The 25480-nt window shown below is 46.2% G+C and overlaps 1 protein-coding gene across 1 annotated transcript in view; it reads right to left on the bottom strand.

The window, feature by feature from the left end:
* LOC108791199 (fibrocystin-like) overlaps positions 1–25480 on the bottom strand; it is a 135406-nt gene that overhangs the window by 103634 nt on the left and 6292 nt on the right. The gene's annotated exons all lie outside the window — the stretch shown is intronic.

The raw sequence follows: 25480 nt of genomic DNA, 5'->3' as shown, positions 1-25480 counted from the left end.
GTATGACCCTGGCGTACGTTTCCTGACCCTGCTCCTGATCTGTGATTCGGCGCCTCAAGATTCTCCATCAGCATCCAGAGCAACGAAATCCTGCCAGTGCTTCCTTGGTCTCAAACCCGTTGCCTGCTCTGGTTTCAAGAGGTCCATGTGTCATCTCGGCCCTGCCGATTCACCAGCTGGTCCAACCCACTCCAGCGCCTCCTCAAGAACCGGCCAGCCACCAGTATCGGCACCTGTGCTCCGCTCCGTCCTTACATCCCCTGTCACTACTTCCAGAGGTGTGGGACAAGAGGTGCACGGGCAGCCCCCTTCTCAGCTGAGTCTCCAGTCAGGTATGTTATACATACCATCTAATGTCCCTATCTCACATGCTAGGGCCAGTTTAGACAACAGCCAGTTGACCTACCAGCATGTCTTCAGGAGGAACCCCATGCAAGCACAGGTAGAACATGCACAGTTGAACCGAACATGCTGACCACTAGGCCACTATGCCGCCCTTTACCTATTAGCTTGGATTTAACGCCTCGGTTGGCTGCTAACTCCGGTTTCTGAACCCTGGCTCGATTCTGTTCATTCTCCTGTTCCTGCTTCCTCCCGATGTCCCGCTGTGCTCTGGGCCGCTACCCGGTCTCGTCTGTCTATCATAATAGTCCATTGATTTGTAGTTAAAATGACACGTAAAGAAGAAAATTTTAAAGATTAGTTTTAATTTGCCAAACAAAACACTAAAATATTATGATTATAGCACGCTTGCCTTATATTTCCTAGTTAGCTTAAAGGCAAGTCATAATAAATGTCCCTTTTCTCCCTTTTCTCATTTAGTCCAGCAGAGAATGTCCTCGCGGAATTACCTTTTTTTTCTCGCCTGCGGGTGTGTTGCCCTCATGCCGGTAACGAGATAACACACTCTATCAAAGAATTTAGAAAAAAAAATCATTGGCGAGGCAGAAGGTCTGATAGGGGCATCAATCCTAACCTGACACTGATCAGGGTCAGCCATTTATCTCTGTATTTCGCCTGTGGTTACTGCGGAGGACCATCGCGATTCTCTCTCTCCGTCCTTTTTAACTGCTTTTCAGATGAAACTGCGCTATCTGGAGGTGAGCGGGCTCCCGGAGTGGCTTCTGTGATGGCGATTCGAATAGATTAATATACAGACAGTATCATCCGCTTCCTATTACATATGTGGCAGATATCACATTTAAAGTGAACCTGAAGGTGCCCACACACCTTGCGATAATCGTACGATAATCTCGGGAAATCCGGCAATCGTACGATTATCGGAAGGTGTGTGGAAGCCGTGCGACCTCTGCTATAAGGTCGCACAACTTTTATCTTAGGAACATGCTTGAAAACCAGCTGAGAATCGTACGATGTTCGGCGGGTGTGTAGCATGTTGGTAAGATAAAAGCCGGACGGGCCGGTGTGCGCAAGCGCACACTGCCCGTTCGGCATTGCGGTCATCGGAAGCCCGCCCCTCAGGGGGGCGTGCTTGCGATGATCGCAAGTATAATCTGCCTGTCCAAGATGGGCAGATCATATGTTTTTTTAATGACCTTACAACCATCGCAAGACAAAAGGCTTGCGATGGGTGTAAGGTGTGTGCCCAGCCTAAAGGTGGCCATAGACTTTACAACCATCGCAAGACCATAGTCTTGCGATGGTTGTAAAGTAACTAAAAAACCATATGATCTGCCCATCTTGGACAGGCAGATTATACTTGCGATCATCGCAAGCACGCCCCCCTGAGGGGCGGGCTTCCGATGACCGCAATGCTGAACGGGCAGTGTGTGCGTGCGCACACCGGCCCGTGCGGCATTGATCTTACGATCATGCTAAAAACCAGCCGAAAATCGTACGAGTACGATTCTCAGCTGGTTTTCTAGCATGCTCCTTAGACAAAAGACGTGCGACCGTACAGTAAAAACGGTTGCACGCCTTCCATACACTTTGCGATTATCGTACGATCGCGGGATTTCCCCCGTTTATTGTGCAATAATCGCACCTTTACTCATGCAGGGCAAGGCAACAGGTTCAATTAACTGCTGCACATGCTCACCTTGGCTTTGCTTCCCCTCCTCTCCCTTTGTGATGACTAATCTAATTTCATTGCTTGTTTAATCCCTTCCCTGGAGTCTTTTATATGGAAGGTTTATTTTGATGTATGAGTGACCCGAGTCTTTCATCGGCTTGTCCATTTGGCTGATTCAGTCAATGATAAATGGATAGTTTGGGGATCGTTTTAAATTATTTTGATTATGGGCTTGTGTGTTAACGTTATCTTGATATGCTCCTTGGACACATGTTCATATTGAGAATATACACTGCCAGTCAACACCTGGATTTACCTAAGCAAATAGGTCAGAACCTTCCATTGGATAATTAGTGTAGGTATACCAACTTTATGTGCCCAAAAAATGAGGTCAGCTGCCTACCTGAATATACTGAATGATCAGATTGTTTCCATCAATGGATTTATTTTCTAAATGTCTCTGAAGGTGGCCATACACTTTACAACCCTCGCAAGACTTATGTCTTGCGAGGGTTGTAAAGTAATTTAAAAAACGTACGATCTGCCCATCTTGGACAGGCAGATCTTTACTTCCGATGACTGCAATGAGGGGCGGGCTTCCGATGACTGCAAACGGGCAATGTGCGCGTGCGCACACCGGCCCGTTCGGCAGCTGTCGAACAAGCAGGCCACTAACTCGTACGATTCCCGGCAGGTTTTCCAGCCTGCTTGTTCGACGGAAGACGTGCGACCGTACAGTAGAAACCGTCGCACGCCTTCCTTTGCGATTCTCGTACGATCGCGGGATTTCCCGCGATTCTCGTGCGATAATCGTACAGTGAATGGGCACCTTGAGTCTGAGGCTGAAGATACATAGGCCAGGTGTGTTATCTGGGTTCATCACCACCCCATGTAGTTCACTTTGAGGGACCTTGCCCAGGTAAAGGTGGCCATACACTGTACAACCATCGCAAGACCTTAGTCTTGCGATGGTTGTAAAGTGATTAAAAAAACGTACGATCTGCCCATCTTGGACAGGCAGATCGCACTCTCGATCATCGCAAGCCCGCCCCCGAGGGGCGGGCTTCCGATGACCGCAATGCTGAACGGGCAGTGGGCGCGTGCGCACACCGGCCCGTTCGGCATTTGTCTCCCGAGCACCGTTCAAACCAGCCGAAAATCGTACGATTCTCGGCTGGTTTTCTAACATGCTCCTTAGACAAAAGACGTGCGACCGTACAGTAGAAACGGTCGCACGTCTTCGTTCACACTGTTCGATTCTCGTACGATCGCGGGATTTCCCAGTGTATGGGCACCTTAAGAATCGATGGGAAAGCCACCAAGAAGCATTGCCAAAACATTGTGTCTACAATGTATTGTATGGAAGTCAGATGAAGGCAAATTGAGTGGTCTTGCTGCCTTTAACACAGATACAATATTTCCTGAAAGTGAATGTGCCTGCAGCGTCTAGTACAGCCTACAGCAAAGCGAAATGAATACTTGTGTGTGTGTGTCTGACTGGCTCAATACAATCTCTTATTCCTCATATGGGACATTTCTCGCTGGGCTTGCTTTTGAAGAACGTCTACATAAACAAAAATTTACCCAGAAACACTTCATGTGAGCCTATTCTTAAAAATATGAAGATTTGCTATGTTATAGGAGATATACAGTAATATAGCTGTTTTACCTGCCAAAAGATTTGTATTCCCATCCATCAAGCCCTGAGATTGACACAGCTCTGCCACCTAGCCCACTTCTATCTGACAGGGTAGGAAACCTGATTTTTCTCTTGTGTAGTTAAAGGAGAACTATGAAGTGAGCGAAAATCACTCAACCTCATAGTTGGAGCCAACGCGTGACAATTAAACTGTCACACGTCGGCTCAATAGATTGGGAGGTGAGCGAACGCATACCGTCGCTCGCTCACTTCTCGATCATCTCTCTGCAGAGAGCCGTGACTGTCACTCACAGCTCCCTGCAGGGATTCCCCCCCTTCCCGCTCCGATCCTCCAGCGCTGACTGGAGGAACGGACGAGGGAGGGGGCGGGTACAGCTGGTTCTGCCTCTAGATAGGCACAGCCCGCTGTCACTCACGCAGCTGGGAGGATCTGGACAGTAATGTCGGGATCCGTCTTGGCTGCGGCGGTCTCAGTAGCCCGCTGTATACTGAGCTTTGGATCACAGGAGGACGCTAGTATATGTCCCCCGTGACCCTTAAGAGAACTATGGGGAAAAACACTTACCCCATAGTTCTCTTTTAAAGAAGAACTCATGGCAACTGATCTTACCCTTGCAGTGGGGCCACTGCCACACTGCAAGGGTAAACGGCTTGTTTATGTCTAGGAACTAAAAGTTATACTCACCCAAACTACTGAGCCGGCTCCCTGCTTCTCCAGTCTCTGAAGCCTCTTTCATCCTACGATGCAGCATTGGAATGTTCCTCAGCGTGCTCATGTTTGTATAGAATGTGCTGATTTACGGGACCTTAGACCGCTGCAGTGGAGTGGGAGAGAGGCCCCACGGCTCAGGTGAGTATAACTTTTTTATTTTAGCACCTAGACAAAAACAAGCACTTAACCCTTGCAGTGCAGAGGTCTCTCCAGGGTTCATAAACATTTTCCCTGGAGTTCTTCTTTAATTGATTCTTGTAATATCTACATTTTGCAGTGAATGACTCGTGAGAGGTTGAATTGCAATTCTTGACGTGGGACTGTGCCTATAGTGAGATCTAAGGCAGGTCCCACCCAGTCCTGCCTCTGATTCTCAGGTGATCTGGTGATTCCTAGGCTGGTCATTGTTCTTCTGGAGACCTGCTGGAGAGAAAGCTGTCCATGATGACTTGTAGTGTTAGGATCTCCTTGGTTCTGCTCCATGCATTGTGTGCATCTATGCTTCCTCCGCCTCTTTCTGCTTCTTGCTCATTACCCCACCAGCCAACAGATCACCAGCCATCATGGTGAGGGGGAATATCTGACATTTGGAAACAAAACCCTGCCTCTACCAAGATGGCCACCACCACACAGAGACACATAGGGGTCTATTCACGAAGCTTTGGCCCCAGGACCCCTTCGGTTCAGTAGAACCGAGGGGGTGCTGTACGGGCTATTCACAATAGCCCGTACAGCTCCCGATCATGGCCGAGCGGCTCAGTCAAGCCGATCGCATATGCATCGGCTCGGCTGAGCCGTGCAGTAGTTGAACTCCATCTGCACTTCGGGTCGGCCGAACATGCTGAGCATGTTCGGCCGACCCGAAGCCACACGAAGCAGGCCGATGTACGGCGGATTTCAGCCGATGTACAGCTAAAATTAGCCGTACCAGCCTGAAGTGAATAGCCGAACAGTGTTCGGCTCACTTCACTTCTGATTGGTCATTCACTCGGCTGCCCTCGGCAGCATAGTGAATAGACCCCATTGTTAGGCAAGGTATGGTAATAAGGCCTGGGTAAAGTATCAGCTATCCATGGCCAGTACTGAGGACTATCTTGACTATCTACGCATGTTATCGCAAAGCAAATAACGGTTTGGGGCTGCATAGGGTCCCTTCATCAGGCAAACAATGAAATGACATTAGACACAGTGAGCCTAATGTTCTTAAAAGCACTAAAGGTGTCTACAAAAGCGTGAGAACGTTCACCCAATTCAGCCACATATGGTTGGCAATAATTCATGTAGACCTTTCCTGACCTCACCAGATATCCCCTTGCCATGAATACTCAGGGGACAAAATGATTTCTCAGGCTGGCTTTACATTGCATTGAATCCCAAGATGCACCGGCACCCGAGTGCTCCCTCTCCTTCCACCCTATGCCCAACATGCAAGTTTGCCCAAAGCAGATGTACAAGCTTGCAAGTCAATCTTATATGTGCTGGATCACTCAGTGGAGAAGCCCAGATGGGACAATGGGCAAGGTAGCAGTTTTGCTACTTCCAATCACTTTGATTGATATTGATAAGGATTGCAATAGGCACAGAAAAGCTGCTCCACTTGCAGTGTCTGTACTGGCACAGCCAGCCAACTGCCTAAAAGTGCTTCCTCACATGTGAAGTGGCATGCAGGTGCCCAGCTTTCTTTAGTTACACTATCCTACCCTACACTACCCTAAAAACTCATCTCTTCAGGGAAGCCTATCCCACCTCAACCTAAACCTAAACCTAACCACTCAACCATCACACTCTCAAACAATTCATCCCCACACAGCTCCCTCCTCATGTATCAGTTCCCTCTCCCTTTTAGATTGCAAGCTCTCAGGGGCCGGGCCCTCCTTACCATCTTGTCTTGAATTGTGATTGTAATGTCTTCCTTATATTGTAAAGCACTGCGCAAACTGCTGGCGCTATATAAATCCTGTATAATAATAATAATATCCCCCTGGTTTAGGCTGGAGCATCAGTGTTGTCGCTCAGGCCCCCAGTCATCTGCCTGGCCTTAGGCTCCTGTCTAGGTTGATTTTTGGATGATCTGACTCTGGTGGCTGGATCATACATACAGAAAGGTATTCTTTATTCCCAATTAAGGGAATAGAAAAAGGACAATAGAGGAACATACATGTCAATAAACATTTATACAACTAGAATTATATGGACGTAAAAGAACATTAGGGTGAGGAAATCTTCCGCTTTCAAGCTCAGCACAAGTAAAACCCCATCCATTGCAGCAATAACCTAATACTCAAAAGGGGGGTTAGGAGCCAAGATAAGTAATTCTCAATGACTAGAATCCAGAAGAGTCATGTGAAAACATAAAAATCTTCTAGACCTGGTGTAAAAGACGGATTCACCAAGACCGGAAAGAGGGGAGAAGGATGCGGTGAGACATGGGGGGATTCAAGGAACCTTCTATCAACACTCCATGTGGCCCCAACCGTGAAGTGTGAGCGAACACACACTGGTATATGGAAGTTACACCAGGGGAGGCAGTGCAGAGGTATAGCCAGTCCTGCTCGCTATACAATCACCCAGGGCTTCAAGTCTCTATTACGGCACCAGTCTATAATTCTAGCAAGGTGACAAGCTGTATAATAAAGAGATGCAACAGGCAGTCCAATTCTACCATGTGCCATAGGTCCTCTTTAACACCCATGTGTACCAAGCCTAGGTGGGTCACAATTAAAGCGACTCTGCCACTTAAAAAATAAATAAATACAAAGCTTCCTTCAAAGGTATGCTGCGCTCTGTACAGTGCAGCATTCCCAAACCAGGAGGAAGGTCAGAGGGGCGGATTCAAAAAAATTCCCAATAATTGGAATTTTGTAGACGTTCAATATACAATATTATCTTTTCTTAAAGGAGAACTATGAGGTGAGTGCTTTTCACTCACCTCACAGTTCTAGCCGACCTGTGACAATGAGACTGTCACAGGTCAGCTCAGTAGATCGGGAGGTGAGCGAACACATACCGGCGTTCGCTCCCCTCTCGATCCTGTCACGGCTCTCTGCCGTGACAGGGGGAGGGGCTGGATTCCCCTCTCCCGCTCCGATCTGCCAGCGCTGACTGGCGGAACGGACGGGGGAGGGGGCGGGTACAGCTGGCTCTGCCTCTAGATAGGCAGAGCCAGCTGTCACTCACGCAGCTGGGCGGATCCCGTCATCTATGTCGGGATCCGCTCCGGCTGCGGCGTACAGCTCGCGGTATACTGAGCTTAGGGTAACGGGAGGACGCTAGTTTGTGTCCTCCCGTTACCCTAAGGAGAACTATGGGGAAAAACACTGACCCCATAGTTCTTCTTTAACACCGCTAGGACTCCAGAATTGGTTATCCAAGTAGAGTCTATGTTACTTTCCTGACCGCATGGAGGCAATCATTGTGTATAGTTGGATATGATTGGCCTGAACTTTAACACTACATAAATGTTTCTTTGTGGGGGGAATTGGGTCTACCCCATGTTGTATCTTCTGTTGGTTCCTCCATCTGGACAGTTGGATTTGTATGCATTGAGAGTAGTGTACACTTTTTAACTATAGGGCTGGTCATTCTTATAAATATCTAGTTGCCATCCATAATCTGGAGAAATAAAAGTTGTTCATGAAATAGGTTAACACAAAGATTATATACTGTATATTATATTTTGTCTATAACTAGATATGTGTGACCTAAGTATTCACCAATGGTAGGGCCTTTTTGGTGGAGATATGTAAACAAACTTTGTACCAGTTTTATGATTGACTCAATAAAAACGTTAATTTTATTTAGAGTCGAATGAGTCTAAAATTACATAAGGGTACCTTCAAAGTCCCATATAATTTCTGGTCTGGCAACCTGAAAATTAAGACTCTTAAAACTCTTACCTCTCCAGTGGGTGAGTTTTCACTTTGGTAAGGCTTCCAGGAGAATCATATCTGGCACGCTTCTTGGTGTATTTGGTGCCTGGTTCTCCACTGTGCGCCATGATTCCTCCAACAGGCCCTACTTTACTACTTATTGTGTCCTGTTATAACATAGGGGCCGGCAGATGTAACAAGGCCATGGTTCCTCCAACGGGCCCCACTTTACTACTTTTTGTGTCCTGTTATAACATAGACAAAAAGAAGTATGGACATATCACATGTTTTTCCTGAGGAAGGGGATCCTGCGAGACCCCGAAACATTGCACTGAGTGTGATTATGTTGCATTTTTGTCAATAAACAGAAGCATCTGTATTGCAACTGGAGTGCCGGTGTCCATACTTCTCTTTGTGCATGATAACGGCTGCCATCCATTGATCACTGCTGCACCCACTTTAATTAATTTGGAATAAGCGGTAAGGAGTGTGATGGGTTCACGGACTGTTATAACATAGGGGCCGGAAGATGGAACCAAGGCACCTCATGGCAGGGAAATCTGACACCTGAATGTGTCGGATGTTGAAGATTCTCCTGGAGGTTGTATCTTGTGAAGACATGAAGTGAGAATGGGTTGCCTATTGGAGAGGTTGGAGTTCTCACTTTGGTAAGGCTTCCAGGAGAATCACATCTGGCACGCTTCTTGGTGTATTTGGGGCCTGGTTCTGCAATGTGTGCCATGGTTCCTCCAACGGGCCCTACTTTACTACTTATTGTGCCCTGTTATGACATAGGGGACAGCAGATGGAACCAAGGCCATGGTTCCTCCAACCGTGCCCTTCTTTACTACTTATCGTGTCCTGTTATAACATAGGGGCCATCAGATGGAACCAAGGCCATGGTTCCTCCAACCGTGCCCTTCTTTACTACTTATCGTGTCCTGTTATAACATAGGGGCCATCAGATGGAACCAAGGCCATGGTTCCTCCAACCGTGCCCTTCTTTACTACTTATCGTGTCCTGTTATAACATAGGGGCCATCAGATGGAACCAAGGCCATGGTTCCTCCAACTGGGCACTACTTTACTACTTATTGTGTCGTGTTATAACATAGGGGACAGCAGATTGAACCAAGGCACCTCATGGCAGGGGAATCTGACACACCTGAATGTATCGGATGCAGAAGATTCTCCTGGAGGTTTTACCTCATGAAGACATGAAGTGAGAACGGGTTGCCTATTGGACAGGTTGGTATTGAGAGTCGTTTTGCAGGCAGCTTCTTTTTGGAACTTTTTTTTAAATGCGTCAAAGTCCCTTTAACCACCTCCATTCTCCACTCCTAAGACTACAATATAAGGTGCAATGACAATCTGCAAACTGTAGCAACATCATCCTTTATCTGATCTGACTAGAGCAAGCTAAAACCTGATTAGCTGTTGGTTGATGTACTTTGGCAGTTGTCATCACAGCTTTCACGTCCCCGGTACATAAGCTATGTATGTGTACAAATAACAATTATACGTGGATCACTCCTGGAAACGGTGCTAAAACTTTTCAAGCGGTGGAAGTTTAACTGACTAGACTGATCTGGGGTAAAAACTTCCCCCAGCACCTGAAAAGATTCTCACTTCCTGCTCTCTCAGCAGGTTCTCCTAGTTCCCATCAGTGTCAGTGCCAATGACATCTCATTATACACCAAGGCTGGGAGACGGACAGGTAGACTGTGCCATCCCAGAACTTCTCGTCTTCATAGGATGACATCCAGCTAATTAAGTCCTGTGGGAAAGACAATCAGCGCGTTTTCCGGCGGTAAGCTAAATTATTTTACATCCCAGACTGATACAATGTGGCAGATTGGAAGTAGTAGAGCTCGATCCCCACTAATAAACTAAGCTACAAAAGGCGAGATGATGTGTCCAATGAAGCTGATGACAACAATGACACATGACCTAATTAAGTCACGCGCCCGCAGACGCTGCGTACTTACACACAATATTATTTAGATGAGTTGTAATTCCTGTAAGAGGGCCATTAAACTAAATAGAAGGCTGTTGTCTCGTTTAAAGGGTCAGGCCACCCAAAATTGATATTTCAGTAATTGGTAGATGCTGGAGAGTTAAATTACCTAATGGGTTCCTAAGTCTCCGGGGAAGTCTATGTTGAAGCAGAAGTTTGCAGCGTCAAGGCCTCAGTGCTGGTATTTTTTAGTGTATGAAATGTAGTCTTTAACACTGCAGGAGTCTGGTGCAGGGGAGGTGAGTATACTGAAAAAGGGTTACATTTGCCCAAGGAAGGGTTAGGGCACAGAAAAGGGTAGTGTTAACATTAGTGTTAGGGCTATACGAAAGTTTAAGGGATTAAGGGGGAGAGTATGTTGGGGGTCAGCATTAGGGTCACAAGGTGGGTTAATATTAAGGTCAGTGTTCTTCTTATAGGGAAGGTTAATGTGAGTGTGTTAGGGTTACAGCAAGGGTTCCCTAACCCTAACCCTATGGAGGGTTAATGATAAGATAATGTGGGAGTTAATGTTAAAGTTAGCATTACAAGGACTGTTAATGAGGGCCAGTGTGTTAGGGTTACAGGGAGGGATCATGCCAGGATTAGTGTAAGGGGTACATGGAGGGTTAATGATAAGCAATGTGAAAGTTAGCATTACAAGGACTGTTTATGAGGGCCAGTGTTGAGGGTTACAGGGAGATTTGTTGTGAAGGTTGGTGTTCGTGTTACATGGAGGGTTAATGTGAAAATAGGTGTAAGGGTTACAGTGAAGGTTGGTGTGAAGGTGAGCATTAGTGTTACAGTGCAGGTCAGTGTTAGGGTTATTGGGATTGATGTTAGGTATAGAGATAGAGTTCATGTTAAAGTTAGCATTACAGGGACTGTTAATGAGGGACAGTGTTAGGGTTACAGGGAGACTTAAAGGAGCTCTATGAGGTGAGTGATGTCCAGTGAGTGAGGGTTAATGTGAAGGTGAGAATTAGTATTCAAGTGAAGGTTAGTGATAGGGTTATTGGGAGGGTTAGTGTTAGGTTCAAGGATAGAATTATTGTTAGAGTTAGTGTTACAGGGACTGTTAATGACGGTTCATGTTACATGGAGGGTTAATATGAAGATAAGTGTAAGGGTTATAGTATTAGGATTACAGTGAGGGTTAATGTGAACGTTAGTGTTAGGGTTATTGGGAGGGTTAGTGTAAGGGTTAGAGGTAGAGTTAATGTGAAAGCTAGTGTTACAGGGACTGTTAATGAGGGTCAGTGTTGGGGTTACAGGGAGAGTTAATGTGATGCAGGTTATTGGTAGGATCACAGGTAGGGCCAAGTGAAGTTTAGTGTTAGGCTTACAGAGAGGGTTAGTGTTGGAGATAGTGTTAGGCTTACAGAGAGGGTTATTGTTGGAGATAGCGTTAGGCTTACAGAGAAGGTTAGTGTTAGAGTTAAATGGAAGGTTAATGCGAAGCATAGTGTAAGGGTTACAGGGAGGGTTAGTGTAAGGGTTACAGGGAGGGCTAATGTAAAGGTTAATGGTAGGATTACAGGTAGGGCCAAGAGAAGGTTAGTGTTGGAGACAGTTTTAGGCTTACAGGGAGGGTTAGTGTTGGAGATAGTGTTACAGAAGGGGTTAGTGTTGGAGATAGTGTTAGGCTTACAGATGGGGTTAGTGTTGGAGATATTGTTAGGCTTACAGATGGGGTTAGTGTTGGAGATAGTGTTAGGCGTACAGAGGGGGTTAGTGTTGGAGATAGTGCTAGGCGTACAGAGGGGGTTAGTGTTGGAGATAGTGCTAGGTTTACAGAGGGGGTTAGTGTTGGAGATAGTGCTAGGCTTACAGAGGGGGTTAGTGTTGGAGATAGTGCTAGGCTTACAGAGGGGGTTAGTGTTGGAGATAGTGTTAGGCTTACAGAGAAGGTTAGTGTTAGAGTTACATGGAAGGTCAATGTGAAGCATAGTGTTAGGGTTACAGGGAGGGTTAGTGTTAGGGTTACATGAAAGGTTAATGTTAATAGCAGTGTTAGGGTTACAGAGAGGGTTAGTAGCAGGAAAGTAATGTAGGCGATACCTTTTGTGTGGCTAACTGGATATATTTTGAGCTGCAAGTTTTCCAAAATAACTAGCTGACCAGATTCCATGTAAAAGTAAAATATCTCTATTCCGAGAACTGAACTTTCAACGGGAACTTGTCTTTGTCTCGTGCGTCTTGCGGCTGGCCTTGTCCTGGATTAAATGATGGCCAGCTTCGTTTACCCAATGCTAGCACCCCATGGGGTGTATTATCACGCTGGCCAGGGCCCACCATAGAATTCTGAAGCAGAAGAGGAAGGACATCACACAACAAGAAGACTTCAGGGTTTAAAGCATGTATAAAGGGGATTTTTTAACTATAGTTACCAGGAAGGAGGTAGGGGGGATTGTTCAAAGGTGGAGATGGTTAGAGAGTCTGTGACGTGTATGCAGACTGAAATTTCCAACTGTTCTTGCTGCTTACTTGCTCCGGGCCAGTGACTCACTAGGTAGTGGAGCAGGGATGAGAATGACAACTGACACATTTCACCTTCAGACTCAGCAATTGCAGCTCCCATATATCAGACCTGTTAAAAGGCCTCTGAAGTGTTAGATAAGTAAATGTGCACATGAGAAGGCTTAAAGAGGACCTTTCCCTTCTGGAATGTTAAAGGAGAATTATGAGGCGAGTGATTTTCCCTCAGCCTCATAATCTGAGCCGACCTGTGACAATGAGACTGTCACAGGTCGGCTCAGTAGATCGGGAAGTGAGCAAACACATACCGTGTTCGCTCACTTCTCGATCTATCCCTGCAGAGAGCGGTGACTGTTACTCAGGGCTGCGTGCAGGGATTCCCCCCCCCCCTGTCTGATCCTCCAGCGCTGACTGGCGGAACGGATGGGGGAGGGGAGGGCACAGCTGGCTCTGCCTTTGGATAGGCAGAGCCAGCTGTCAAATCCCGCAGCTGGGTGGATCTCGACAGCAATGTCGGGTTCCGTTCCGGCTGCGGCGTCTCAGTATGCTCACCGGTGGTGTAACAATAGCCATAGCGACCCAGGCGGCCGCTATGGGGCCCAGGCAGGAAACCCCCCTGATGCCGTGAGGGCCGCCTGGGTCGCTATGGGTTAGAACACGCCGCTGTTCAGATCACCATGATCTGTGCAGCGCTGCGTTCTTCTCCATAGCCTCCATAGGAGGAGGGAAGACGGAGGAAGAAGAGGCGGACAGGTAGGAGTGTGACCAGCCCACCTGAGGGTGACCCTGCAGAGCCCACCATAGAGACTCTATGGTGGGCTCTGCAGGGTCACCCTCAGGTGAGCTATGTGGGCTCTTCAAGGGGTGTAACTAGAAATCACAGGGCCCCATACAAAATTTTGCTATGGGGTCCTGTGATTTCTAGTTATGCCCCTGATGCTCACGGTATACTGAGCTTTGAGTCACGGGAGGATGCTAGTTTGTGTCCTCTCGTGACCCTTAGGAGAACTATGGGGAAAAAGCCCTGACCCCATAGTTCTCCTTTAATAACGCCCTACAAAATTAGGTTTTCAAGCTTCATAAATACACTGACATTCCTTTTACAATTCTATAAGCACCTGGAATCAAAATTACAATTTCAGTCCTTTAGACTTCCAAAACCATAAGCTGTACCTCACAGAAGCTAAAAGGGCTAATGAAGAATCAATTTATAGTACAAGTGAGATCGGCATCAGCAAAGCTTTCCTGTCAGGTCTACACAGCCATAAGGTACTTCTCGTTACAGGGCTCACCCAAGTCCTCTATAATCCCAGAACGTTTGTAGTACACAGGATGGAGAGAGGTTGAAGATAAGAATGCGCAGAATGTCTTCTGCTCAACCCCAAACACTTCCGTGTTCATTGTATCATTGAGCTGAGGAGAGATGCCGGGCGAGGTGAAGACTGAGGGATTTCTGTCCCTCCCTGATCTCCATTGGCTGGACACAGAGGATAAAGCTTTGGTCTACTAAGACCAAGATGTTACCAAGATGAGCACCAGTTACTACCAATGCAATCTGTCACACATTAGCATGGCAGCCCCTTCTGTGACATTAAGAAGGTTCAAGTATGACAGTTTCTATGTAATGACCCCCACCCCCAGGGCCATCTTTAATATTATTGGGCCCTGGACAAGATTCTACCCCCACAACCCTCCTACCTCCATCTTCCGCGCGCCTAGATGATCAAATGCCGAAGTTTGAGAAACTATGGGAGCCCTGGATAAGACACTTCCTGCCACCGACCTTTGACACACGTTTAATCACCTTATGATTTCTCCCCTTCCTAACTACATGGCCGACTCGCGAGTGAAATAGACCGAGCGTCAAATCCTCCCCTTCCCCCGCCCAATCCTCCCCCTTAACTATTCTTCTCCCCTGATCTTCTCCTCTTCTGGTCTGCTCTGATCGTAACGGAGGGATCCCCTCCAAACACTTCCCCACCTCCTTATGCACAGATAGGTGATTGCTACAAGTATGCCAAGTTTGTTATAACGTCATTTGTTACGCAGCAATACCAATGTCTACATTACTGTATATGCACGCGCACGATGTTCGTGTTAGTGCATCGTTTAATCAATGCATTACTGAAAAATAAAAACTGTTTTGAAACTAAAAAAAAAGATATACATACAATTTACAATATACATATTTAATTTTAACGTCCCCAACAGTCACCAGTAGGATCTCATTGGCTCCAACAGTCACCAGTATAGATCTAAAATCCCCTAGAAGGCACCAGTATAGATCTCATTGGCCCCGACAGTCACCTGTATAGGTCTCAATGCCCCCAGCAGGCACCAGTATAGAGCTCAGTGTACCCTACAGTCACCAGCACATATCTCTATACCCTCAGCAAGCACCAGTATAGATCTCAGTGTACCCTACAGTCACCAGCATAGAGCTCAATGCCCCCAGTAGACATCAGCATAGAGCGCAATGCCTCCAGTAGACATCAGCATAGAGCTCAATGCCTCCAGTAGACATCAGCATAGAGCTCAATGCCCCCAGTATACACCAGTAGAGATCTCAATGCCCAGTCAACAGTATACCAGGAACTACTGTAACAGGAGAAAGGGCTGGCCAATGACAGAGATGATCTCCCCACTGGCCGGGCCGCTCATCTTCTGCCTGCCACCCTGGACTAAAAGGACAACTGCTGTGGGCCCCTGTAAATTATGGGGGCCAGGGCAGTTGCCCCTTTTGCCCTGCAGTCAAGATGGCTCTTGCAAACCCCGCTGACCCACTAATACTCACCTTGCCACGCCTCCCTGTTGCTTCATTTACTGCCTGTGAAGCAGGCCAATGAAAATACCTGATGCTTCTGGGTATGGGGGAGAATGTGATCTCCTCTGATGAGCCATTCTCCTCCGGACGAATGAAGGCCACCATCAGTACAGTTTACCCAAAGGAATGAATAGGGTCACAGCTCTCTTGTCAGATCTACAGAGCTGCAAGGTGCTTCTTGCCTCCTTTTCCGAGGGCTCACCCGAGTCCTCTTTAGTTCCAGAACTCCTGCAGCCCACATGATGTAGAGAGGTTGAAGAGAAGTGAACAGAATTCGTTCTGCTTGACCCTGAACACTTCTGTGTTCACTGCATCAGTGAGCTGAGGAGAGATGATGGGCAAAATAAAGGCTGAGGGATTTCTGTTCCTCAGTTATCTCCATTGGCTGGACAGAAAGAATAAAGCTTTGTTCTATATAGACCAAGATGTCTTTGTAAAGAGCACCTGTTACTACCATTACAAATTATCACACGGTAGCATGGCAGCGCCTTTTGTGAAATTAAGAAAGGTAAACGTATATCTAAAGCAAATATTTATAATTAGGAAATGACTAAGTGACAGCTTGTAGGTAATGACCCCCCCCGCCCCCACCCTGCCGACCCACTAATACTCACCTTGCCAGGTCTACCCATTGCTCCTTTCACTGCCTGAGCCGGTGAAAATATCTGGTGCTTCTGGGTATGGAGAAAAATGTGATCTGCTCTGATGAGCCATTCTCCTCTTGACGAATGAAGGCCGCCATCAGTATGGCTCAACCCTAGGAATGAATGGGGTCACAGCACACGGGTGCAGTAGAAGCTGACAGGGGCGTTTCCTTTGCAAAGTTGTGTGGCTCTGGGCAGGGCCACACAGTAAAGATTGCTGAAGCAGGGGAAAAGGTATTTTATTTGGTGGGGGGTCACTAAAGGTGAAGTTGTCCTCTAACCTGAAATCAAGAGAAGTACCCTACAGGTGTGTATCTGAGATTCCACACTGAACAATTGATTTTGTTTCAGCAGTGGATGGAATGCTTTGTTGCTTGTTGTATGATCTTTATGGGCATGGGCATTTCTGCTCCTGTGTGTGGTCATCCCATCCCTGGTGAGTAAATCTGGGCTAGAAACCAAATCCACTATCGATGATGAAACTCAGGATGTTTCTATGCACATGCGCCATGTAGAAACCTCTAATATGGATGCCGGCGCCCAGTTCCTTGTATATTTTTATACTTGCGATAAAAAGGGTTTTTTTCTCTCTCTCTTTTATCATTGTAGTTTTTTCTTTTTGTAAATGTTGTGATTTTCAATGCATCATTGACTTTTATTCCAAATCTAATGTGAGCGGCATTAAGCCTGCTCCTTTTTTTCCCCCTTTGTGTGCGTATCTCCTACTGTTCTGCGCATTTTCCAGCTACTTGCAGACAAACAATCTGTTAGGAAATGACAGAGCAGATGTGGGAAAAATAAACCCCGTGATTAATTGGTATAGCCTCGGTGTGAACCATGTGTCGTCGCGGCAACTGCGATAAATAAAACCTTTGTCTCTCTCTCTCTCTCCTGGCTCACCTTGCTGTATAGTACAACAGGCTGTGTAAACGAATATTCTTTGATGTAACACTTCAACCACCAGTATCCAACAGAAAGGTGTCAGGGAGCTTGGCTCAGCAGACTCAGGCTAATAGGTAATCATGTGTGCACAGCTAAATAAATATACCAAAATGGAATAAAGGGGCCGCCATTCACACCCTTCGTGATCTACCAGCATCAGCTTTGAGAGCTACTGCTAGATCACCATCTACTTTAACTGGCACCCCTGGGGGAGAGGAACAAGGAGAAATGAGAGGAACCCACCATTCTCTGGTTCTGGACAAGTGATCTAAAATCAGCATCTGGTTACATGTGTTGCAGAAATATGTATGTCAGGCCAACTGGCAGAGGAACGTACACAAGGTTTGAATTCATAGCTCTCAGATGGTATCAGAGAGTGGAGGTGTTCTCTTACAAGAGACCCTCTCACACTGCCCATCATGGGTCCCTGTAATGCTGATTCTAATACCCCTACCCTCACTAATGCCTCCTAATTGCAAAAACAGACTAAAGTTTCGAGTGTTTTTGATCAATTAATAAGTAGAGTCCTCCACAACATCTCTACTCATGCAGTGAGGAGTGCTCAGAATTGTATGGCAGTGAAACAAAGCAGCAGCTACACCAGCGTATGGCACAGCATAGAAGAGCCAAACTCTCTGGTCAGGATTCAGCAGTATACCTACATCTAAAAAAAATAAATGAATCAAGTTAATTTTTACATTAAAGAACCCCATCTGAATTGATCTTAACCGGAAAAAAATAAGAACTTTAATCGATCCAAATTTTGAATAACGAACCGAATTCCAAAAATCTAAAAAAAAATAAAAATTGAATCCAAAACAAAACAAAAATTGTTTGAATGCTGAATCCCTGCGGTGAGCGGTGACTGACAGTCACTGGTCACTGCAGGGAGACGATCAGGAAGTGAGCGGATCGGTGGCATGTTTCTGCTCACTTCCCGATCGATAGAGCTGACCTATGACAGCTGCTTTGTCACACGTCGGCTCTAACTATGATAGGTGGAAATCCGTTGGTAGTTATACTTACATGTGCCAACGGATTTCCTATATTGACTGGAGTTCTCTTTTAAGGAGGACCAAACATGTTGTTACCTGTAGTCTGCCCTAGTCTGTGCTGTGTCTTCACCTTAGCCTTGAAAATTCCTTCAAGCGATAGAGTATACTGTGCTACTAGGCACCTGCGTAGAAAGCAATAGGGAGTATTCTGATCCCTAGGGGAGCTTCTGGAGAACATAAAACCCGACAATGATTACAGCTCCAGAGCTCTTTTCAAGCAATGAACAGGTTAAATGAGCGCGCTAAATCCTCTCAGAAAGCATTTTCAGCAGCGGGAAGTCTGGAATGAATGTGGGGTTTAATAAGAACAAGTGTCTTTCATTCTAGTTTATTTTTACTTTTAGAACCATTAAACTAATTCAAGTGTTTAACAAACTTTAATCTGTAGTTAATACACTCTGAAAGAACGCTGAAAAAGATTTTTAATGAAAGGGAATCTTTGACCAAAAAAGACCAGTTATTTGAAGCGGATCACTAATTTAAGGGAATTAACATGTTTCCATCTGCCGGAGTCCCAATTAATGTTGCAATGTGATACCAAAATCCCTCGGGGTGAGGTTGGTATGAATAATCATCTGCAGTGTCCAAGCACATAGCTGTGTCCAGATTTCCAGCAGCCAGGTAACTTTCTACTAGTCAAAGTTTTAAATAAAAGCCACTAGGACTGCTGAATTTCCACTGCTGACCTCCTGACAATGGCGGTGTAGAATGTATCTTTCAGGAGATTGGCTTTCTGGAGTTGATGTAGGAAACCACCACAGTTTAATAGGTGTGAGGTGTGTAAAAAAAAGATAACTAACTCCCCATAACTAATCCCACATGATGGACACACGAGGCATTTGTGTGTTGGATGGTAGAGGAGCATTTTTGTATATACTTTAAAAGGGACCATGGTGGGAATGTGCTCTGGAGCTCAGAGAGGCTACTTTGCCAGTGATGCACAATGTTGAATATACATGCTGACTCTCTTTCCCAAAACTCTATTTACATCCCTACATAAGGTTCTTGCAAGCATTAATCAGAAGTCTGCTGGACTGGAATTTTCCTTGAGGGACAAAGTGGCCACAATAGGTTTCTTGGGGCTGTGGAAAAATTAGAAAACTTTACAAGCAAGTGGGGATAATTCCTGAGATACATTTTTGCCTTAGTAAGGATAAGGATGTTTGCCATAGTTTTCCAAACTGTTGGTGTACAAAAAAATTATCAAGAATGGTTTGAGGAACACAACAATGAGTTTGAGGTTTGACTTGGCCTCCAAAGTCTCCAGATCTCAATCCAATTGAGCATCTGTGGGATGTGGAGGAGAAACAAGTCTGATCCATGGAGGCCGATCACCTCACAACTTACAGGACTTAAAGGATCTGCTACTGACGGCTTGGTGCCAGATACCACAGCATACCGCCATAGGTCTAGTGGAGTCTATGCCTCGAGGGGTCAGGAAAAGGAGGACCTACTCAATATTAGGCGGGTGGTCATATAATGTTATGGCTGATCTGTGTATGTAGCACTCCTCCTCTTACGGTGATGTGGAATGACCCCCTAAGTAGTGTAGCAGGCCAACATTTCTATCTCAAGGTCTGATTCTTGATGTATAAAGAGGAGAACAATACGCTGACAGGATGGATCCTGTCTGTGTCTGAGCCAGGAAACACGCACCCACACGGATGTGCACTTGAGGTGAGCATAGCGTGGCGTATGGCCACGTAGTCCCATAGAGAAGGACAGGGGCTACATACTAATCACACGCAGCACCTGTCCTTCCCGGGAGCTGCCCGATACGGCCGTGCACGAAGCACAGAGCTGTACGTGCCGGCCGATTCCCCCGTAAATGGGGCCTAAGAGCAGCCTCTGTGTAATTGCTGTGAGCGCGCCCGGGCAGATGTATGAGAAGTTCAGCACTGCAAGGTTCGGTGCTCGTTTGTGTCTTGGTGCTAAAAAGTTGTACTTTGGCCGGATGAATAAACCGACTTCTTGGAGACCTGCCTGGTATCGATCCTCGGTTTATTCTACTTCACTTTCTAGCTGCAGCTATTAAACAAAGTGTCAATCTGCAATGTCATTAAAGTCATTAGACAGCACAGAAACCTCTATATACCTACAGTATGAAACAATGGCATGCAAAGCAAGAAAATATGTGGACGTTTTGTATATACTGTATATGTTTCCTGGTGCCTACATGGCAGCATATATCATATGTATGGTGTCATGCAGTGCAGAAACTGGGGGGGGGGTGCCCCGGGTGCCGCATCGGTGGGGGGCACTGCCGGCAGGCCCAGTGAAGGATCCAGGGTGGGGAACTACTGAAAAAAGTCCGCCTCTTGTGCAGCGGCAATCGCTAGTACACTTCTCCCCTCTCGGCCGCTCTGTAGCTGCAGCGGCCGAGGAGGAGAAGAATCAGTTCAGCTGCCTTGCTGTCTGCCTGCTTCACTATTCAAGCTCCTCCGTGGCCAACTGCAGCTTCCTCCACCCGCCTCAGCTGCCATAGGCTGGGAGTGAGACTGCAGATCTACCAATGGCCGGCTGGACATTTCTGCAGCACAGGACCTGAAGGGAGGCACAGCGAGGACCTCTGCACTCTGCGTCACACAGCTGACCTCTACACTCTGCATCACACAGCTGATAATGTATTGCTGTGTAATGGACCTCCATGGTTGATCAGTGTCTTTAGATCCGCTTCTGTGCTCTTCTGATCGACCATGGAGGTGAGGCTTAAAATCACTTAATTTAAGTCTCTCCTCCATGGCATGATTATAAGAGGCACCGCCGGGAAAATAGAAGCAGGCCTAGAAGCGGCTCCTAAATTAACAAAGCGGCACTGGAGAATGAGGCGATTTGAAGCCTGACCTTTGTGGTAGATCAGGAGGGGCGCCACCGTTTGGATGGAAAACTTGTCTCGGGGGGGAGCAACTCTGAGTCTTTGCCCCAGGTGCAGGAATGTCTAGCTTCACCTCTGCTGTCATGGATAAGCACCAGGAAAGGAAACTGACTGGTGTATTGGTACAGTTTTCAGTTTTCCTGATGCCCATGTGGTAGCATGCCCATAATATATATTGCCATGGATGGGCACCAGGAAAGGAAACTGACTGGTGTATTGGTACAGTTTTCTGTTTTCCTGATGCCCATGTGGTAGCATGCTCATAATTTATGCTGTCATGGGTAGGCACCAGGAAAGGAAAATTACGGTAAGTGTTGATAACATTTTCTGTTTTCCTGGTGCCCACATGGCAGCATGCCCATAATATATGCTGCAATTGATTATGGATTATGAACGTCATGGAACGAATTGATACCATTTTCCATTATTTTGCTTAAAGTAGATGTTAACCCAGCACTTTAAAAATCACACTGGGAATCATGCACAATCTGCATGACGCATGTTCCAACGCATGAAAACTTTGTTAAATACCTTTTTTTCTGATGCTTCCTAGCAGTCCCGTGACCACTATAGTACAGGTTCTGTGACCATAGGGCCACAGAACCTGGACCATGGTCACATCTCTGCCCTGATGAAGGGACCCTGCGTGGTCCCGAAACGTTGGATTATGCGATATGTGTGACGTTTAGTCCACATAAATGGACTTTTTTGAATTTCATTTACAAAGTGCTGTTGATTTCTATTGTTCATTGACTGTTGTATACGGCGCCATCCGTGATTGTCACTGCGAGCACCACTATTTTCACTTGGACCGGAAGCGCTGTAAGGAGTACTGTTTTCTGTAATCTATCTGCATGACGCATGTTCCAACACATGAAAACTTTGTTAAATACCTTTTTTTCTGATGCTTCCTAGCAGTCCCGTGACCACTATAGTACAGGTTCTGTGACCATAGGGCCACAGAACCTGGACCATGGTCACATCTCTGCCCTGATGAAGGGACCCTGCGTGGTCCCGAAACGTTGGATTATGCGATATGTGTGACGTTTAGTCCACATAAATGGACTTTTTTGAATTTCATTTACAAAGTGCTGTTGATTTCTATTGTTCATTGACTGTTGTATACGGCGCCATCCGTGATTGTCACTGCGAGCACCACTATTTTCACTTGGACCGGAAGCGCTGTAAGGAGTACTGTTTTCTGTAATCTATCTGCATGACGCATGTTCCAACACATGAAAACTTTGTTAAATACCTTTTTTTCTGATGCTTCCTAGCAGTCCCGTGACCACTATAGTACAGGTTCTGTGACCATAGGGCCACAGAACCTGGACCATGGTCACATCTCTGCCCTGATGAAGGGACCCTGCGTGGTCCCGAAACGTTGGATTATGCGATATGTGTGGGGGGGGGGCACCGGTGACACCACTACCCTTGATCTCCCACATTAATTTGCTGCTGTGTGAGCATATGGCTGAGGAACTCCTGTCTATTAACCCTTATAGGATGGTGCAGGAGGCATGGGGTGACAATGCTATTGGTGAATTGATAGCGGTGGGTCAGGGTTGTCATCCTGCTTCAGGAAGCCAATTAGACCGAGCCGTGACTGGCAGAATCTCCAAGTAAGAATTAGGCAAAATAGCAAACTATGGCTGATACAACACATATTAAAATGTTGATTCTAGGTTTACTTACGCTTTAACTTTCCAATAAGAACCATTAACACTGATAATACATGATACATTCCCTTTTAACTAAATTAACTTGACAGTCCACAGGGACTATTATCCCATTATTGCCGTCCCATCTGCTCTAATTTCTCCTGTAATATATTATTGACCCCAGCATTGTTATTTGGTAACATTTAAGCTTTGCTGAGAGCAGATGAATGATTGTGTTTTGATGAATGGATGCGAGGAATAATCATTATCGCTCTCTCGTGACCTGTGTGACAAATGATAACTTGTTCAGTGATAGATCACGGTCCATGGTTAAGGTATTCCACTAGTGAGGGTGACATGTAATAGGAGCTAGTGACTCCACGAATGATAAATTACGATAAGTGGGGGAAACGGGAGAATGGTCTGGGAATGAGAAAAGAGTCCAGGCTGGTTAAAGGGTCTCCCCACCCAGAAGTTATATCTTAGTTGTGGGAGAACACCAGCAGGCTGGTTTAACCAACCATTGGCTTCATACAACATTGAGAGGATCTAGTGGTAGACTTTCTACCAGCCATGCTGTCTCCATCAATAACTCTGTCAGGGTTTCTCCAGTTGGCTGCAGCATGGCTTGTTTGCAGTGTCTCTGACACTGTTTGTTCCTCTTTGGCCCCCTCTTATGACCAAACCCATAAGCATCATCATTCTGCAACCACTGGAAAACTTCTCACAACTTCCTGTCTAAGAGTGATGATGCAACACCAGTTCACTATTTAACCATCAGCTGGTCCATTTAGTCTCCACCCTTGCATGTGTTCTGATCTACCAATGTTCTGTTGTTGTTCCTGTTCTCCATGTATGAACCTTGCTTTGGCTGACTGATTTCCTGAGTCCAGCTATTGTTTCCGTTCACCTGCTCTCAGTGTTCAGCTGACTACCTGCTTTGGCATCTGACCCCTGGCTTGGCACTGGCGACATCCTGGACATCCTACATTGTTTTTTGCCATTTTTGTTTATTGTTGTTTTCAATAAACTCTTTTTATTTTCAACCTGCACTTACGTTTCTGTCTGGTTTCTTGGTTCCCTAACAAAATCTCAATGCTTCCGCATTATCAGGTGGGTGGAGTTGGGAACTCAAGTGCAGAAGCCTCAATGCTGGGATCCCCAAGCACAGAAGGGAATGGGTCATACAATCAACCTGCATATATCCACAACTTAATTATCATTTTTCAATGGAACTACTTTTTAAGTCTTATACCAGGGATGTTTTATGGTCCTAATAGACCTGGGTTGAACCTATGGGCACACAGGTTAATATGTTGAGGGGCTGGTAGGATACCATGATGACTGGATTATATCAAATTTGAGTCTACGACTAATATAGTCTTTGTAACTGAACAAAAATGAATTGGTCTGATAACTAAAACTGCATTATACATAAAATGTATCATCTTCATATCTCAAAAGGGAACCCAGCGCACTTAACAGAACTTAACAGGATGCTTAACATGTTCTGCCTGAGGAAGTGGATCCTGCAAGACCCCGAAACGTTGCACCAGTGTGATATGCTGCATATACATCAATAAATAGACACATTTGGAATGCCGGTGTCCCAAACATTTGTTAACAGGAGACCTGGGGCACATGCCCTGGGTGCCAGGGTCTAGCAATGCCCCTGACTTACACTAAATCAAAAGACGTAGCTTTGCAAGGTTTTATGTTGAACAATAACTCTGTTACCGGGTGACACCCCGCCATGACGTCATCGTGCATGCGCAACAATCTTATTGATACCTGCCGGCGTCTATCTTGGTGATGGACGCTGGCAGAGAGAGAAGGGGACAGTGACCCGGCGGGATAAGGTATGGCGCCAGGTCCCCTCCTCTCTCCCGAAATTGTCGGGCTCTCGGTCCATGACCAAGTGCCTGACTTTTCATAGGGGGTGACACCAAAATGACTGTCAGACATTTTGGTGTCACCCCTTCAATGGTGTCACAGGGTGCGGGCTGCACCCCCCGCAACCCCCCTTGGGACACAACAGCTTCACACCAACATAAAAGTCCTGAGTATAAGCAGAAGTATTTAGAAGGTGCTCAATGACAAGTTACTCTGTAGTCTGTCGTGTGGATAATGACAGACAATCACATGAACCACAATATGCACAAATCACAGAGAGACCTGCATGTGCTATAAGTTGCTCTCACTTGAAGGTCTGTCCTTAACACTGAGCTATAGTTACGGAGACCTTTGGTATGATTTACACCCCTCTGCCTACTTCTTGATAGGTTTCCATAGTGCTGGTAGACCGATAGGAGCCAACTCATCTACCAGCCCTATAACAGTCTATAGAGGTGAACTGCCCAAGTACGGAGGTTAGATAAAGAAGATGGCGGAGGGATGTAAACAATACCATGGGCTTCGGAGAGAGACTGATTATAGTGATTTAAGGGGGGACTTGACTTTCTGAAAGAAGAACTCTGGGCAAAATTTTTATGAACCCTTGCAGTGACGCTTCCCCCACACTACAAGGTTTAAGTGCTTGTTTTGGTCTAGGGAGGAAACTAAGTTGGCTGTGGCTGGCTGTCACAGAACTCCCTCCAGACTATCTCTCCCTCTGCTACAGTGATGAAATGTCCATCAGTGTCCTCACATCCTATATACAGTGTACAGAACGGCATGACTCACTGACCTTAGACCACAGCTGAGGGGGGGGGGGGGGGGGGGGGATTATCAAA

Source organism: Nanorana parkeri, unplaced genomic scaffold, assembly GCF_000935625.1.
Source record: "Nanorana parkeri isolate BGI_ZX_2015 unplaced genomic scaffold, ASM93562v1 scaffold533, whole genome shotgun sequence".
In the NCBI taxonomy this organism is placed as follows: Eukaryota; Metazoa; Chordata; class Amphibia; order Anura; family Dicroglossidae; genus Nanorana; species Nanorana parkeri.
The sequence above is the reverse complement of the archived record's forward strand: the minus strand, read 5'-3'. Positions and strand labels throughout refer to the sequence as shown.